Consider the following 15884-nt stretch of genomic DNA (forward strand, 5'->3'; position numbering starts at 1 on the left):
TCCAGCGCCACACGGATGCGCCTGGCTGGCGGCCACTTGCTGCTCTTCGGGCTGAAGGAGTGGCCGGGGGGTGGCCGCAGGATGACCAGCGTGCGGTAGGTGCTGCTGCTCTCCTGGATGCTGCAGGCTGCAGGGCTGGTGTCCGTCCCGGCAGCTGGGTGCAGCTCCGGCATGAAGCTCCTCTTGGAGAGCACTCGGCACACACCGAGGAGCTCGTCCACCAGCTCCTGCAGCACCTTCGTGCTGGGCAGGCCCTGCTGCAGAATCACAGAATCACAGTACAGCTGGGCTTGGCAGTGACCTTTAGGGACTACCCAGTGTGATCCCACAGCAATGAGCAGGGACATTCCAATGACATCAGGTTGCTCACAGCCCCCTCCAGCCTTATCCCAGATGTGCCCATTGGTGATGGCTTGGGCACAGCCAAAATGCTGCTACCCCTGTCTGCACCCTTGTCCTTCTCACACTCACTCACCTTCTCCTTGCTGCTGAACATCAACCTCACAATATTCGTCTTGCTGCTGGATTCCTCCTGTGTGCTGTGTCTGGCAGAGCCACACTTCCATCTCATGACCAGCCAGAAGGCCAGAGGGAGCAGAGGCAACCACAGCAGCTGTCATAGACAAAGGAAAAAGCTTTCCATGATGGAATTGTTGCCATCAATCTCCTGCAGGAGCCGAGTCATTTCCTGCAGCAGATACTCCTCGCGCTCTTGCATCCTTTGAGCTTCATTCTTTTCAATTGCTGGATTCCCCTTCTGCCCAGCTATGGTCAGCCAAGGCAGCCACAGCAGCTGTCGTACAGAAAGGAGCAGATTTTCCATGATGGAATTGTTGTCATCCACCTCCTGCAGGAGTCGAGTCATCTCCTGATGAAAAAATTCCTCGCGCTCCCGCATCCGCCTGACCGCGTCCTTATCGATTTTCATGTCCGCTTTCAACCCACTGGGGGTGAATAACAGGGCCAGGATGAAGGCCAGTGTTGGAGACATGGCCTGGTGGGAGAAAGGGGGCTCAGCATGTCTGGCTGGGAGGGACCAGCCCCCTGGTGACACCTGCAATGTCCCCAGAGCCTCTCTGGGCACCTGCCACATTGAGAGCCCCAAGCCCCACTTCCCTCAGCCCTGGGGACAGTGCCCTGCCCTGAGGGTCCCAGCTCTCACTCTGGCTTTAAATCCCCAGGGTATCTTTCCCAGCTCCCATCCAGCCCAGCATTTTCCCTGCATGTGCACTCACTGACTGCCAGAATCCAACTGCCCAGAGCTGCTCCTGACACAGAGGTCAGCGTGACCTCTCCTCTCTGATGTCACAGCCAGCAGAACCATGTCACTCAGCTGCCAAGCTGGCCGTGCCCCTGCTCACAGCTCCCACTGTGACCCAAGCCCTGGCATGTCCCAGCCCCCAGAGCCACACCTGGCAGGCCACGAGCCCCAGCCTTTGTCCCCACTGCCAGCCTCAGCGGCTCTTGGCCATCCTCACCCTGAGTGCAAAGCCAGCCCCAGGAGCCCCCCAGGGCACTCTGGATCCAGGCTGAGACACCCTCAAGCCATCACTGAAAGGGACATGGATGGGGACTGCAGCTGGATCTTCCAGTGCTCACCACCCCTGACTGTGCTCCAGGTGAACCCAAACCTCAGCAGCTGCACATTGAGCACATTGACCTTTCTTGCCCATCCTGGAACGTGGTGTTCCCACATCATACACGAGCCCTTTGCAGGGAGTGACCAGCTCCCAGCTGATGTGCTACTCTGGCCTTACTTTCTGTTTCCCAGCAATGAACTTAATGGATCCACTCATGAGAATCCAAGCACATCATTTGCTTCTCAGGAGCTATTAAGGAAAAAACCTCCACTCATTACTAGTTTTTGCACTGAGAAGGAGGTGCTGACAAGCATAAGGCACAGAGAGAGTCCTGATATAAGAATTCCAGAGCCATAGGGTTCCACACGTTGCTGTTCCCAGCTGTTTTGCTCATTTTTTTTAGCCATTTCTGGATGGGGGTTGCTGCTGACAGGGTAGGAAAATTTGGAGAAACGAGGGTGCAGCAGACAACCAAAACCAAGAGGGAAGACACTTAGAAATAGAGAGCACAAGAGAAGAACTTGGAGATGGCTCAATAGAAAATGCCAGCAGCAGTGCCTGGAGCCCAGAGCTGCTCACTGCCACCACAGGGGCTCCTCAGTGCCTTGCTGGTTTGTGTCTGATCCCTGCTGGGCTCCCTCTGCCCCTCCAGCAGACACAGCCCTGCCTGCAAAGGGCTCCGTGCTCTGGTGTTCTCAGCTTGCTGCAGGCTACATTCTTAGCAGCACTGAAAGAAGAGGTGAAACAAAGAGCCCTTTTCTGTGCTGCCTGCAGCTTGGAGTGCCCGGAGCCTGGGCCCGTGAAGAGCTGCTCCTGGCGCTGGCTGTGCTCAGCCCGCTGTGCCAAGTGAAATAAATGGGCAGGAGATCTTTCTCCTTTTTTAATGCCTTTATTAAGAAGAATCAGCTCAGGTGGGGAGAAATCGACAGGTTGCGCCCACACCGCCGTTGCTCCCAGGCGTGGCACGGAGAAGGAGGATGATGCAGCTTTGTCCACTGGTCTGCAGACAGAGCTGGGGACTCTGTCCTCACGGGAGAGTTGTGGAGTCCTTACTTGTTTGTTTAACACTCCAGGATGTCTTCTTAATCAGTATCTTTTCAGGTTAGGGTGAGAAGCAAAAAGGTTCAAGCAGGTATCGGACTATGATCCCATCCTTAGACATTACTTCAGTCACTTTTTGGCTTGTGATTTTAGGGGTTCTTCTTGTAAAAACTGTAAAACTGTAAAAAAGCCAGGGTGCAATGCGTTTCTCATTTGCATGTTGGCTCTGGTGTCACTGGCCATTCTCTTTACCCTGGAGGGTTTCTCTTGGTGTCTTCTTGGCAAGCGGCCAGCATCAGGGAAACAATAGTTAATTACCGGCCATTAACGGGTGATTAAAGACTTTTTCTTTGCCAGCACACCCAAAGAAGTCTGACCTGGTTTGACTTGTTTTTTTTTTTTAACTCTGAAACTTAAAAAGAATACAACTTTCTATTCATAACACCAAGCAGCCGCGGCCATGGAGACACAGGCGGGAGCTCTGCCCGAGGCCGGCAGCGGCCAGGCCCAGCTCGCAGCTGCGAGGACGCTGGCAGCCTGTGCCTGAGCCAAGGCCGTGGCGGGGGGTTTGCGGACAGGGCTTTTGCGAGCCGGCCGGAATGTGCCACCTCCCGTGTGGGCCCGGCTGCGGCAGAGGCAGCGGGAGCGCGGTGGGGCCGGCAGCGGCGGGCAGAGGCCGCGGAGAGCAGCAGCCCGGCCAGGCCCGCTGCGGAGTGACAGGGAGCTCCCGGGCAGCCCTCGGCCGTGTCTGTGCCCGCCGGGCAGGAGCCGTGGCAGGAGCCGGCCATAGCGGCAGCTCGCCGTGCCCGGGGCCGCGGCCGCAGCTCTCCCCGCCCGGCCGCAGCAGCAGCCGCTCGCCTCTGAGGCTCCGGCGCTTCCTGAAGAGGTCGGGCCCGGCCCCCGGGACGCGCTGGAGCCCTGCGGCGAGAGGAGCCGCCGGCGCCGCAAACGGCAGCGCCGATGGCGCGGCCTGAGGAGGAGCAGATGAGGCTCTTGCTGGGCCACGCTGTGGCAGCTCTGCCCTCTCGCCTTCGCCTTGAGCCCTTTGCTGCTTTTCCCTGAGCCCTGATCCCCGTCCTTGGCCAAGGCCCCCGGAGCCCTTTCCTGGTCTCCAGGGAAAGCTCCCTCAGTCACAGAATCACAGAATCAGTGGGCTGGAAGACACTTGCAAGATCATGGAGTCCAACCCATGCCCTAACAGCTCAACTAAACCATGGCACCTAGTGCCATATCCAGTCTTGTCTTAAACACTTGCAGGGATGGTGACTCCACCAGCTGCCTGGAGGGGTCTGTCCCAGGAAGAACCAAGATAGCACTGGGGCCTTCTACTCCCTGGTGCTTGGAGCTCTGGAAGTTTGTCTTTCTGCTTAGGGAAAGGCCATGGAGAAGTACTGGGAAAACTACTCACTAATAGAATAGGCTATAGAGCTACAAATATATGTGCAAAGAATACAGAAAACATAGAAAAGAAAAATTACAAAACCCAAACAGCATCAGCGAGGTCTTGGGCATGAACACATAGATTCAGATGGTCTTCTCAGCCCTATTTCTGTGTATTTATAAGAACCAAAGGAATCCTGCTGGAGCCTGTGGGGACATGGGTTTGGGAGGTACAAGTTCATTCAATTTTTTCTCCTTGGGGCAGCTCCTGTTGCTAACGTCAGCTGAGCCTGTCTCCAGCCTGATGCCTCTGATGGTTGCAGGCAGAAGACAATGACACTTCCAGGGACATGACTTTCTCCAGTGCTAGCTGTGAGTCAGAATAAAAACTCCAGAAATCACAACACCACTGGAAAATTCCCTATTTTTCATTCTGTAAAAAAGCTCTGTATCCACTTCTGAATTGTCAGTTGTTTGTTAAGGATGGGAAGTTCTCGTTTATTATTTTTTAATGTGGTGTGGAATTGGGTAAGCGTCTCCTTCCTTCACAAACTCCAGCCCAAGTTGCCTTTGAAATATGGCCCACTGTCAGTTTTTGCACAGCCATGGTACTTCTGGATGAGAAAGCAAGGGCAATGGTATTTGCAGCCAAAAGCCAACAAAGCCTGGGACAGCCAAAGCATCCTGTGGAGATCCAGGCCTCCAGCTGTTACTAGAAATCAGCAGAGTTCCAGCCAAATGGTTCTGTGTCACTAAGTGCAATCTCTTTGCCTGGATCAGAGCCTTGCTCAACAGAAAAAGCAGAAAGATCAACAAGGATGCTCCCAAAGGCCCATGACATTGTTTTTACTTTGCTCATCTTGTTTAAGTTTGCAATAAACATTGTGCTGATGACGGGGGAAAAAAAAAGAAAAGAGGTTTATGACAGGTCCATGACATTCCACAAGAGGAATCACTGGTGTGCATTTCATAGACCTGTCTCAATCCTATTAAAGAATTGTAGCCCTGATTTAAAACAGACAGGTATGAAACAACCTTTGAGAGACAGAAGCTAAAATGGCTGCTGGGTTTTTTTTAAGAATGCAGAAAATTACCCAAAGGGTGTTGTTTTGTGACATTTTAAAATACACTACATAAAAATTACCAACTTCAATAAATTAAGAGTTAAAAAAGAAGTACTTTGGTATATGAATAATTAGAAACACAAAATTATGGAGATGAGAATGCATGTTTTCATAAAAACAATGAAATTACAGACAAAAAAACACAGGACTGTTGACTTTTACCTCTCCTCCTGTGGTATTGTTGAGTGCTCTAACCACATCTCCAAAAGACCTAGAAACAAAACAGAGGCAGAGAAAGGAGAAGCTGTTTAGCTCTTGGAGTGAAAGCCAGCCCACACAGCAGATGTCTCCTGTAAATGCCCAAAACCTGCAGGATGCAGGAGGGCTCTGCCAGAAGGCAGATGATGCATTTTCCTCTCAAGTGCACGGGCACTGGGCCTGTTCCTGAAGCACTGGGGTTCACTGCCTCAGCTCCTAAAGGGAGGTTGTTCTTTCATCTTGGGTTTCAGTTCCTAAACTGTGTGGTTCCTCTCCTGACCACAGAGTATTTCCTTCCGCAAACCATCTGGAAGAAATGTTCCTGAGAACTGTTACCTGACAGCTTTCATAGCGAGTAGGTTGCTCTTTCAGGCAAGCGAGATTATTCTTTCTTAATTAGTGTGTCGGTATGATTTTCAGACATACAAAAATGCTAAAGAAATTAATACAGAGCTGTCCCACACTTGAGAGACAAGGAGATCTTCCAGGTTCTGTTCCTTGATGCAGGCAAGACCTCGGCAGCATGGAGATCTCTCTGACAAAGCCTTCTGAGCACACTCCCAAATTCTGAGCAGCACTGAGAGATGGGACAATCTATCCCCAGGGTGTGAACGTATTTCCATCTGGCCTGACTTCATGCTGGATAGACATTCCACCAGAAAAACTCCTGGCCCATGGCTGTGCAGAAGTAACTGCAGTTGGACTCACCCGCTGCCAATGTGTTCCAGTTCTGTGTATTTCATGACGGGATTTTCCACATTCACCATTCTCCCTGAGGGAAACAAAATGCAAGATGCTCACTTTAAAGCAGAGATGCCAGCTTCCAGGAGATACAGAAGGCAGCCCCACTGTCTGGGGCTCTGAGTCCTTTGTGGTCAGCTGGGTAACAATAATAATGACCACAATAGCAAAAAACACCAAACCAAACCAAACTAAAAAAATCACTAAAAATAAGCAAAATAAAACAACAACAAACCTTCCCCCACCCCCCGCCAAAAAAAAGAAATCCTCAACCAAAACAAAAAAACTTCAAAACCAGTGAATTTGTGTGAGGTTTATTTGCTCTGATGGCTAGTTGGAAGTCAGGAGTCTACGGAGAATCTAGGAAGCTAAAGATTCTGTTCAGTTCGGCCACTGGCACACAGGACTTGTCCAGATGATTTGCTAGCTCTCAGCCTTCATCTGGTTCAAGAACAATCGCTGCTTCAGCCTTCAGCAGAGAGGGAAGCTCAGGCAAAGCCAAGTCAGTCCAAGCTGCCCTCAGAGGCAGCAGGAACACCCAGAGTGCTCTCTTAATGCCTCGGAGCACAGCACTTCCTCTGGGGAGTCCTGAATGTCCCCAGTGGGACACCAAAGTCAGGAGGAGCATTTGGTACAGCTCTGCTGACACCTGCACAGAGTGCACTGTCCCTCAGGCAAGAAATACACCAGACATACCCACAATCTCCAGGTACCCCTTCTCAATCTCCGGTTTTGGAGCAGCCATGCTGCTGTCAGAACTGGTGATGAACGAACCGTTGGAATTTGACTTCCAAGATTCAACAGTATATCTTCCTCCAGGTAATGCTGCTGCAGCAGCAGGTTTAATGCCAGAGCCCATGGTGTGCTGAACCTGTCGCACTTCTGGTGGGGACAGTTCCTGTGCCTCACACCAACCTTGGGGCCCTTCATTGCCCATTGTTTGCTGGAAGTCTTTGCAGGCTGCCAGGTGAGATGTCGACACTTGCACCTCAAGTCAAAGAGAACAAAGCAGTCAGAGACTACAGCTTGTCCCTGTCAGCCAGGAGTCATTGACTGTGAAGAAAGGGAAAGAACTGATTTTCAAGGGACACAGACAGGGATTCAGTCCTCCATCTGGGTCACCATGTTCCACTGTAAAGAAACAGGGAGAGCAGCAACAGGCCAGCAGGAATCAATTTGGATGACTGCTGGCCAAAAGGCCAAAGGACAAGTCCCACTGTCCAGGGCAGCAGCTGAGATTCAGCACAGCAGGAAATGTCCTTCAGAGTGACTGTGATCCACACTAGAGCAGGATGGCACTCAGAGGCACGGCCCCACTCCCTGCTGCTCTGCAGTGGCGTCATGGTTTGGCCAGGAAGCGTGTTTCTGGAAAAGTTGTGGTCAAACTAATCAGTGGCCAGATTTGAAATTTGCACCTGTGGTGGCCACTGAGGATTTGGATACGCCTCTGAGAACACACAGGGGTTCAAAGCAGAAGATTCCCAGAGAACTTCCTTATTTGGATCTGGCGGTGAGTGGAGTCTGACCTCTCGCCTGCCCAGCTGCGTCTGGGTGGGGGAGGGGGAGGCCATGTGGCCTGTGGGGAGGGAGGGTGGAGGAGCCCTGCAAGGTGCAGGGGTGGAGGAGATCTGGGATGTTGGGCAGCCCCCTCAGAAGAGAGTGATAGAGACTGTGCTGGCAGCACAGCCGGCCAGAAGTGGGGGATGTGGCGAGACAAGGTGCCCGGGAGCTGTGGGAGTTCTGGGCAGACAGAAGAGAAGATTTTAACCCCTTGGTAGAATAATGGAAACCTTACAAATACTGATCCTCCTGAATCAGAATGAGGAGAGAGAGATGATGGACTGACGAAATGGGCAAGTGTGAGGAAATTTGGAAGAGGTGAGAAGAATCCTAAGTGGGAAGAGATAATGGAGTGGCCTTGAGCTGGACTCTTTCTTGTATGACCATGGACAGACCCATGTTTTTTCCTGTGACCCAGAGACTGTATTTAGGGGGAGGCAATACCTTGGAGTCAAGAGTGAAGCAGTGGCGTGAACAGAGACGGCCGAGGAGGGTGTGGGATGCCCTCTGTCTCCGTGGAGAGGAAGATCTCTGTTCACGAGGCTCCTCGGCCTGGGGGGTGAAATTTGGGGGGATTGGTGTCCTGAAGTTGAGAGACTGCTGCTTTTTTGGAACTGGGTGGGGCATCCTTAAATGGGGAACCCTAAAAGCAGTCCTGGCCCACATGCAGTGGTGAGAGCACTGGACATGGGGGGGGAGAAATCACGAGGGCAGATGTTCTCTGAACAGTGCCACGAGTGACACGGAAACACAAGAGGTTTCAATTGTGTTTCTGGGGGAAGCCTATGGTGCAAGGGGGGACTCCTCTCTCCCTGATGGATTTGAGGGTTGATTATTTGAGGGGTGATGATGGACTGAAAGTTGATTATGTGAGAGATGGTGACAGGGTGGAAATCTGTGGTGTTCTTTCATTCTGTGGAGAAAATGGAGGGGGGAGGATAACAGAGCGACCACTCCCAGGAGAGACTCTGAATTTGTCATCCTTTTCAGATCGGTGAAAGAATGCTGTCATCCGATATTGTTCAATTTGTGTGCTGGGGGTGTTTTGCCTGTTAAATAAACAGGTTCTTTCCACTTCTCTCCAAGGAATCCTTCCTGTACCAGTAGGATCATTGCAGTGAGCTGGGCCCCGGCATATGCTGATCGCACACTGCTAGATGCTCTAGGGCAGCAGACAGAGGAAGGGGAGCAGGGAGATAAATCAGCAGCTATCCCAGTCACTCAGGCTGCAGCCAACACCCCAGGCTCGAAGCCAGCAGTTAAACCACACAATAAGCCTCAACCAATGGCTGCTGCTACTAGCACTAGAACTGGAAAGTGCACAGACAAGGCTGATCGACCAGTGGATGATGATGATGAGGATGGTGATGATGATGATGCAGGAGAAGGACCCTCAACACTTCCTGACATAAAGTCAGGCGCAAGATCAGAAGCCAATATTGAGTCCTTTTCCCTGAAGGACCTTTGTGGCCTAAGGAAGGATTACACCCAACGATCTGATGAATCCATAATTAGCTGGTTAGTCCGTCTTTGAGATGCTGCAGGCGAGGCTACAATTCTGGATGGCACTGAAGCGAGGCATTTGGGATCCCTGTCACAGGATCCTGTCATTAACCAAGGAATGATGAGGGCGGCTAACCCTCACAGCCTCTGGGCACATTTCTTGGACAGTGTAGCACAAAGACACCTGTGTGCAGATGATCTCTGTAAGTAGCAAACCCAGTGGAAGACCATAGAACAAGGGATCCAACACCTGAGAGAAAGACAGTGGCAGAGATTGTCTTCTCAGATGACATATCAACTAGGAATCCAGACCTGGTAGGTACCATGTACATCTGTGATGTGGCGAAAACTTGTACGACTTGGGCCACACAAATATGTTTCTGCTTTAGCAGTAATGAAGTGGGATGACAGGGATGAGACTGTGCTTGATATGGCAAAGAAGCTCTGAGCATATGCAGATGCTGTACAGGGTCCAACACATGCCAGAATGGCAGCAGTGGAAACACATCTGCAGAAATTAGAGGGCAAGATAGAGAAGAATAGTAAGAAACTCAGGGAGGAGATTAAGGAAGACCTTCTCCAAATCTGGGCAGTACAGATCAGAGGTTCTGGTATACAGATGTTCCCTAGATGAGGGAGAGAAGGTACACCCCATGAGCTGAGCTGTGGTTCTTCCTGCGTGATTGTGGAGAAAACATGAGGAGATGGGATGCAAAATCTACTGCTGCTCTGGCCCAACAGGTGTGTGAATTGAAGGAAGGCAAGACTCCAAGAGGAAGTTGCACCAAAAGGAAAGCAGCTCCAGTTGCCCATAGCTGAACTGCCAGGTATGATGATGATGACATGTCCAATCCCCTTGAAGGAACCTCCAAGATATATGCCCAAGGAAAGAAGGATAACCAGGCTTAAAGGGGCCCTCCTCTAGCCAGGTAGGGGCTAGAGAAAAACGTGATTTTTGGACTGTATGGATTCCATTGGCCTGGCACATCTGAACCACAAGAATATAAAGCTTTGGTTGACACTAGTGCGCAGTGCACGTTAATCCCATCAAGACATGTGGGGATAGAATCTGTCTCCATTTCTGGCGTGACAGGGGAATCACAGGATTTTACTTTGGTGGAAGCTGATGTGAGCCTACCTGGAAATGAGTGGAAGAATGTGACTATTATGACTGGCCCAGAGGCCCCATGTATGTTGGGCATAGATTACCTGCAAAGTGGGTATTTCAAAGACCCAAATGGACTCGGGGGCATTCAGGATAGTGGCTGTAGTGACACAGGGCATCCAGCAATTGAACCCCCTGCCTTGACTGTCTGAGAATCCATCTGCAATAGGACTTCTGAAGGGAAAAGAGCAACAGGTACCAAGCGCCACTTCAACAGTGTATCACCGACAGTACAGAACCACTCGAGGTGCTGTGGTTCCCATCCATAAAATGATTCGAGAGCTGGAGAGCCAAGGGGTGGTCAGCAAAACCCACTCGCCCTTCAACAGCCCCATCTGGCCTGTGCGTAAATCTGAAGGAGGATGGAGACTGACGGTGGACTACTGTGCATTGAATGAAGTGACTCCACCACTGAACACTGCCGTGCCAGACATGTTAGAGCTGCAGTACGAGCTTGAGCCCAAGGCAGTGAAGTGGTACGCCACTATCGATATTGCCAATGCATTTTTCTCCATTCCTCTGGCAGCAGAATGCAGGCCTCAGTTTGCCTTCACATGGAGGGGAGTGCAGTACACCTGGAAGCGACTGCCCCAGGGGTGGAAGCACAGTCCTACCATCTGCCATGGACTGATCCAGACTGCACTAAAAAAGAGTGAGGCTCCAGAACACCTACAGTATACTGATGGCATCATTGTGTGAGGGAACACAGCCGCAGAAGTGTTTGAGAAAGGAGAGAAAATCATCCAAATGCTTCTGGAAGCTGGTTTTACCACCAAAAGATCAAATTTAAGGGACCAGCTTGTGAGATTCAGTTCCTAGGCGTAAAATGGCAAGGTGGATGGTGTCAGATTCCTGTGGATGTCATCAACAAGATCACAGCTATGTCTCCACCAACCAAGAAGAGGGAAACACAAGCTTTCCTAGGTGCCATGGGCTTTTGGAGAATGCACATTCCTGAGTACAGTCAGATCGTGAGCCCTCTTTACCTGGTAACCTGCAAGAAGAATGACTTCCACTGGGGCCCTGAGCAGCAACAAGCTTTTGATCAGATTAAGCAGGAGAACGCTCATGTGGTAGCCCTTGGCCCAGTCTTGGCCCAGGACAGGACGGGATGAGAAGAACATATTCTATTCTGCAGCTGGGAACTGTGGCTTGTTCTGGAGCCTTTGGCAGAAGGTGCTTGGGGAGACTCGGGCTTGACCACTAGGATTTTGGAGTTGAAGCAAGGTTTGAAGCAAACTACACCCCAATAGAGAAAGAAATCTTGGCTGCCTATGAAAGAGTCCAGGCCACCTCAGAGGTGATTGGTACCGAAGCACAACTCCTCCTGGCACCCCGACTACCGGTGCTGGGGGGGATGTTCAAAGGCAAGGTTATATCCACCCACCATGCCACCGGTGCTACATGGAGCAAGTGGATTGTTCTTATCACACAGTGCGCCCAAATTGGTAAATTGAATCATGCTGGAAGTAAGTACAAATTGGCCCAAAGGTGAAAATTTTGGTGTCACAGATGAAGAAAAAGAACCAGTGACACGGCCTTAAGAAGCTGCACCATACAACCAACTGCCAGCAGAGGAAACACACTATGCTCTTTTCACTGACGGTTCCTGTTGCGTCGTAGGAATGAATCAGAAGTGGAAAGCAGCTGTATGGAGCCCCACACCACAGGTCGCAGAGGCCACTAAAGGAGAAGGTCGATCAAGCCAACTTGCTGAACTTAAAGCTGTTCAACTGGCCCTGGACATTGCAGAAAGAGAGAAGTGGCCAAAGCTCTATCTCTACAATGATTCATGGATGGTAGCCAATGCTCCATGAGGATGGCTGGAGAGGTGGAAGGAGGCTAACTGGCAGCATAGAGGAAAACCAGTTTGGGCTGCTGAAGAGTGGAAAGACATTGCTACCAGGGTAGGGAGGATACCTGTGAAAGTTCATCAGGTAGATGCCCATTGCTGGGGTCACCTGTCAGTTGTCTCTGCCCCAGCACGGGAAAAGGTGGTTCTGGGCAGGCCGTGCTCTCGAAGAAGGAGTCTGGACTCTTGCTTTTGGTCTTCAGTTGAGTTTATTGTTCCTTATCTACAAAGTTTTTCTGTCTGTCCAGCTGAGGTCTGATCAGCAAGACAGCCAAGGGCACTCTCTCCCGCCCACAGGGGGGTTGTCTCTTTTATAGTAAAAACTTCGTATAAGATATTTACCTTTAATTTCCAATACTTTTCGCCCTTGTTGGCAAGTGCACTTTCCCTATTAAGCAATCCACACATGCCAACATCATCCTGAACATAGATGCCAAGGAGAAGAAAGAAGAAGGACAGGGCACGCCCAAATTCCTCCATCTTGGGACTCCCGACCCATGTACAGAATTCCAAACCCCTCTGTACAACATATAAAACCCCCCTGTACAGTGCATTATAGTTCAAGTTTTATCAAGTGAATATCACCCCTCACCATTCAGGCCTGAAATTCTCTCATTTCCTCACATTCAGGTGTCTTTGGCTTCCTGCCAGGGTCTCCGAGCCCCTGCCAGGGCTTTGAGACATCCAGGGCATCCAGAGAGATGCTCTGGGTTCCGACAGCCCATATCCCCAAGAGTAGAGCTAATGAGGAGCACAAAAACAATGAGCAGGTAGACCAGGCTGCAAAGATAGGGGTGTCCAAGACAGACCTAGATTGGGAACACAAGGGAGAGTTATTCCTAGCTTGATGGGCCCATGATGCCTCAGGCCATCAGGGTAGAGATGTCACCTGTAAGTGGGCACGAGACCGAGGGGTGGATTTAACCATGGACAGTTATGTCTCAGGTTATCCACGACTGTGTGACGTGTGCTGCCATCAAACAGGGCAAGCGAGTGAAGCCCCTGTGGTATGGTGGGCGGTGGTCCAAGTATAAGTATGGGGAGGCCTGGCAGATTGACCACATCACACTGCCCCAGGCACACCAAAGCAAGTGCTGACCATGGTAGAAGCCACCACGGGATGGTTGGAAACCTACCCTGTGTCTCACGCTACTGCCCGTAACACCATCCTGGGCCTTGAAAAGCAGGTCCTGTGGAGGCATGGTACCCCTGAGAGGATTGAGTCAGACAATGGGACTCATTTCAAGAACAGTCTTATTAACACCTGGGCTAGGGAACATGGCACTGAGTGGGTGTACCATATCCTCTACCTTGCACCAGGTAGAGGTAGGCTGCAGGCAAAGTGGAGAGGTACAATGGACTATAAAAACCCAGTGGAAAGCCTTGGGTGGGGGATCTTTCAAAAACTGGGAGCAGCATTTAGCAAAGGTCACCTGGTTAGTTAATATCCGAGGTTCCAACAACTGAGCAGGTCCTGCCCAGTCTGAGTCCCTGGATATAACAGATGAAGTCCCAGTGGTAAATGTCAGAGATTTGTTAGGGAAGACGGTGTGGATCAATTCTGCCTCAAGTAGACAAACCCATTTGCGGGATTGTCTTTGATCAGGGACCAGGTTGCACATGGTGGATAATGCAGAGAGATGGAACAACACAATGTGTACCTCAGGGAGATCTGATTGTGGGGTGAAAATCATATGCAAATATCACTGTTTGCTGGATGTTACTGCCATTGTCTGTACATTAAACCATACAGATGTGAAACAGAAAAAAACGTGTAATTGTCAAGGGTCTGAGGAAGTGAAAGATGGAGTTTTGAGTCAGCAAAATGGAAGTGAGGAATCCTGCAGCTCTGTAGTCTGGGACCTGGATTGAGTGCTCCGGTGTGGTTACATGACAGGGGCACAATGGGGATTGCTTGTAATGTTTTGGGGGAAGCAGATGGAAGTTTTTACTTGAATAAAATGCATGAGGTTTGGTAGTAAGTTGACGATATGGGGATAAGGGGTGGAATGTCCTAGGGTGATGTTATGATGGTCAGAGATCAGAGGAGCTGGGAGGGGGTAGGCAGCATTTCTAATCACAACCACTTTAGCAGTGTCAGTGGGGTTGAGTCCAAGAGAAGAACTTGCTCCAGCAGAGATGCACAAAGAGTGAGGTTTCCAGTGCAATGCTCTGGGCCACATCACTTTCCGTAAGGACCTACACACTCCAGATTCCCCAAGAGTCTGGTTTATTGAAGCAACAAGACAGCAATCTCAGGATTGCTGCTGACTGGGGGCACTGGCTACCAAGTGTTGATGTGTGTAGCAACAGAGAGAACAGTAAAGACAGATTATAGTAGATGTATCTATCTATCTATCTGTCAGTCTGCCTGTCTGCCTTTGTAACATTTACATAATTGAATCTTCCTGGATCTGGTCCAATGATGTTGGAGGTGAAAAGCTCACCTAAAGCATCCCTTTCAGGAGAGGATTAGTGACACGGTCTGTCAACTGATTCTGAGCAGGCAGAGATGTTTCCCCCTTCAGACATGGGTTTTTTTCCCCTCAGAGCTGTTTTTCTCCTCCAGCCTCTTCTGTCCTGAAGTCCACAGTTTAAATTTCTGCCTGTCCTAGGAAAGTGGAACACTTCCATGGTTCGGTGGTGTTTGGTGACTTTGCTCATACAGGCATTACATGACACATTGGTATGAGTTTCATTTTAAAAAAGTTGGGGAAGAATGGGGGGTTTGTTTGTTCTGGGGGAAGGGAAGTGTCCAGGACTTGGTGGGGGCTGGAGGTGGAAAGTGAATGGACCAGGGCACTGACCAATCACTCGACGCCCTTGTGGCAGAGAGAATAGGGACAGGCGGTCGGAAGATTTCGGGCTGTCACGGAAACCTGATAGGGCCTCCCTCACCTGATTCCCCAGAGATAAGAGATAGCCGCAGGACAAAAGGCCAAGAATGTAACCCCCCCACTAACACGGCCTCCACCCAGTCCCCTTACTAACCATATAAGGTAAAAGTCAGACCCCGAAGGTAGGGGAAGGACCAAGGGTATATATACCGAGGAGAAAACCAATAAAGGGCCTTTGGACCGTCTATCACATTGATGTCTGCGTGTCCTTAGCCCGAGCGGCCAAAAGCATTGGGCCGTCGTGCTGCGTTTCCTTGGAACCAGGTCGTTACGCCTTGCCTGCAAGGCAACACGCCCTGGGGAAAGGATTGGTCCAAAATGAACATCAGTAAGGACCAATCAAAGCGCCCAAATTCCACCAATCGGTGCGCGGATCCAAAACCCACCAATCCTGGACCAGGGACTGTTATGAAAAGGGGGGCTGTGAGTTCTTCGGGGTGCTTTCGGGTTTATTCCTGTTCGTGTGTGGTTTGTTTGCGGAAGAACACAATGTGTGCTTAACATGTTGTTCTAGATTTTGAGCTGTTGTGTGTGGATTCTGAGCTTATCTCAGGTCCTCTGTCCTCTCTGGCTTGTTTTAATAAACGAGAGCCTTTTTCAACCACTTTCTGAAAATTGGCTCGTTCGATTTTTAACAACATGGTTTCCTTCACTGGCATCCCCAGGGGTGTGTAAATGCATTCATTAATGGGGTCTTATGAGAGTCTCTGTTACTGCTGGTCACAATTCTCAGCTGACAAAAGACAGGAGAAGAAACACCTTGGTCCTCTTCCTTATACTGAGGTTCAGAGAACCATAAATGTTCTCTGATGTCAGAGGATCTCTGCACATATTCTTATCTCC

The sequence above is a fragment of the Passer domesticus genome, chromosome Z, assembly GCF_036417665.1.
Source record: "Passer domesticus isolate bPasDom1 chromosome Z, bPasDom1.hap1, whole genome shotgun sequence".
NCBI classification, from domain to species: domain Eukaryota; kingdom Metazoa; phylum Chordata; class Aves; order Passeriformes; family Passeridae; genus Passer; species Passer domesticus.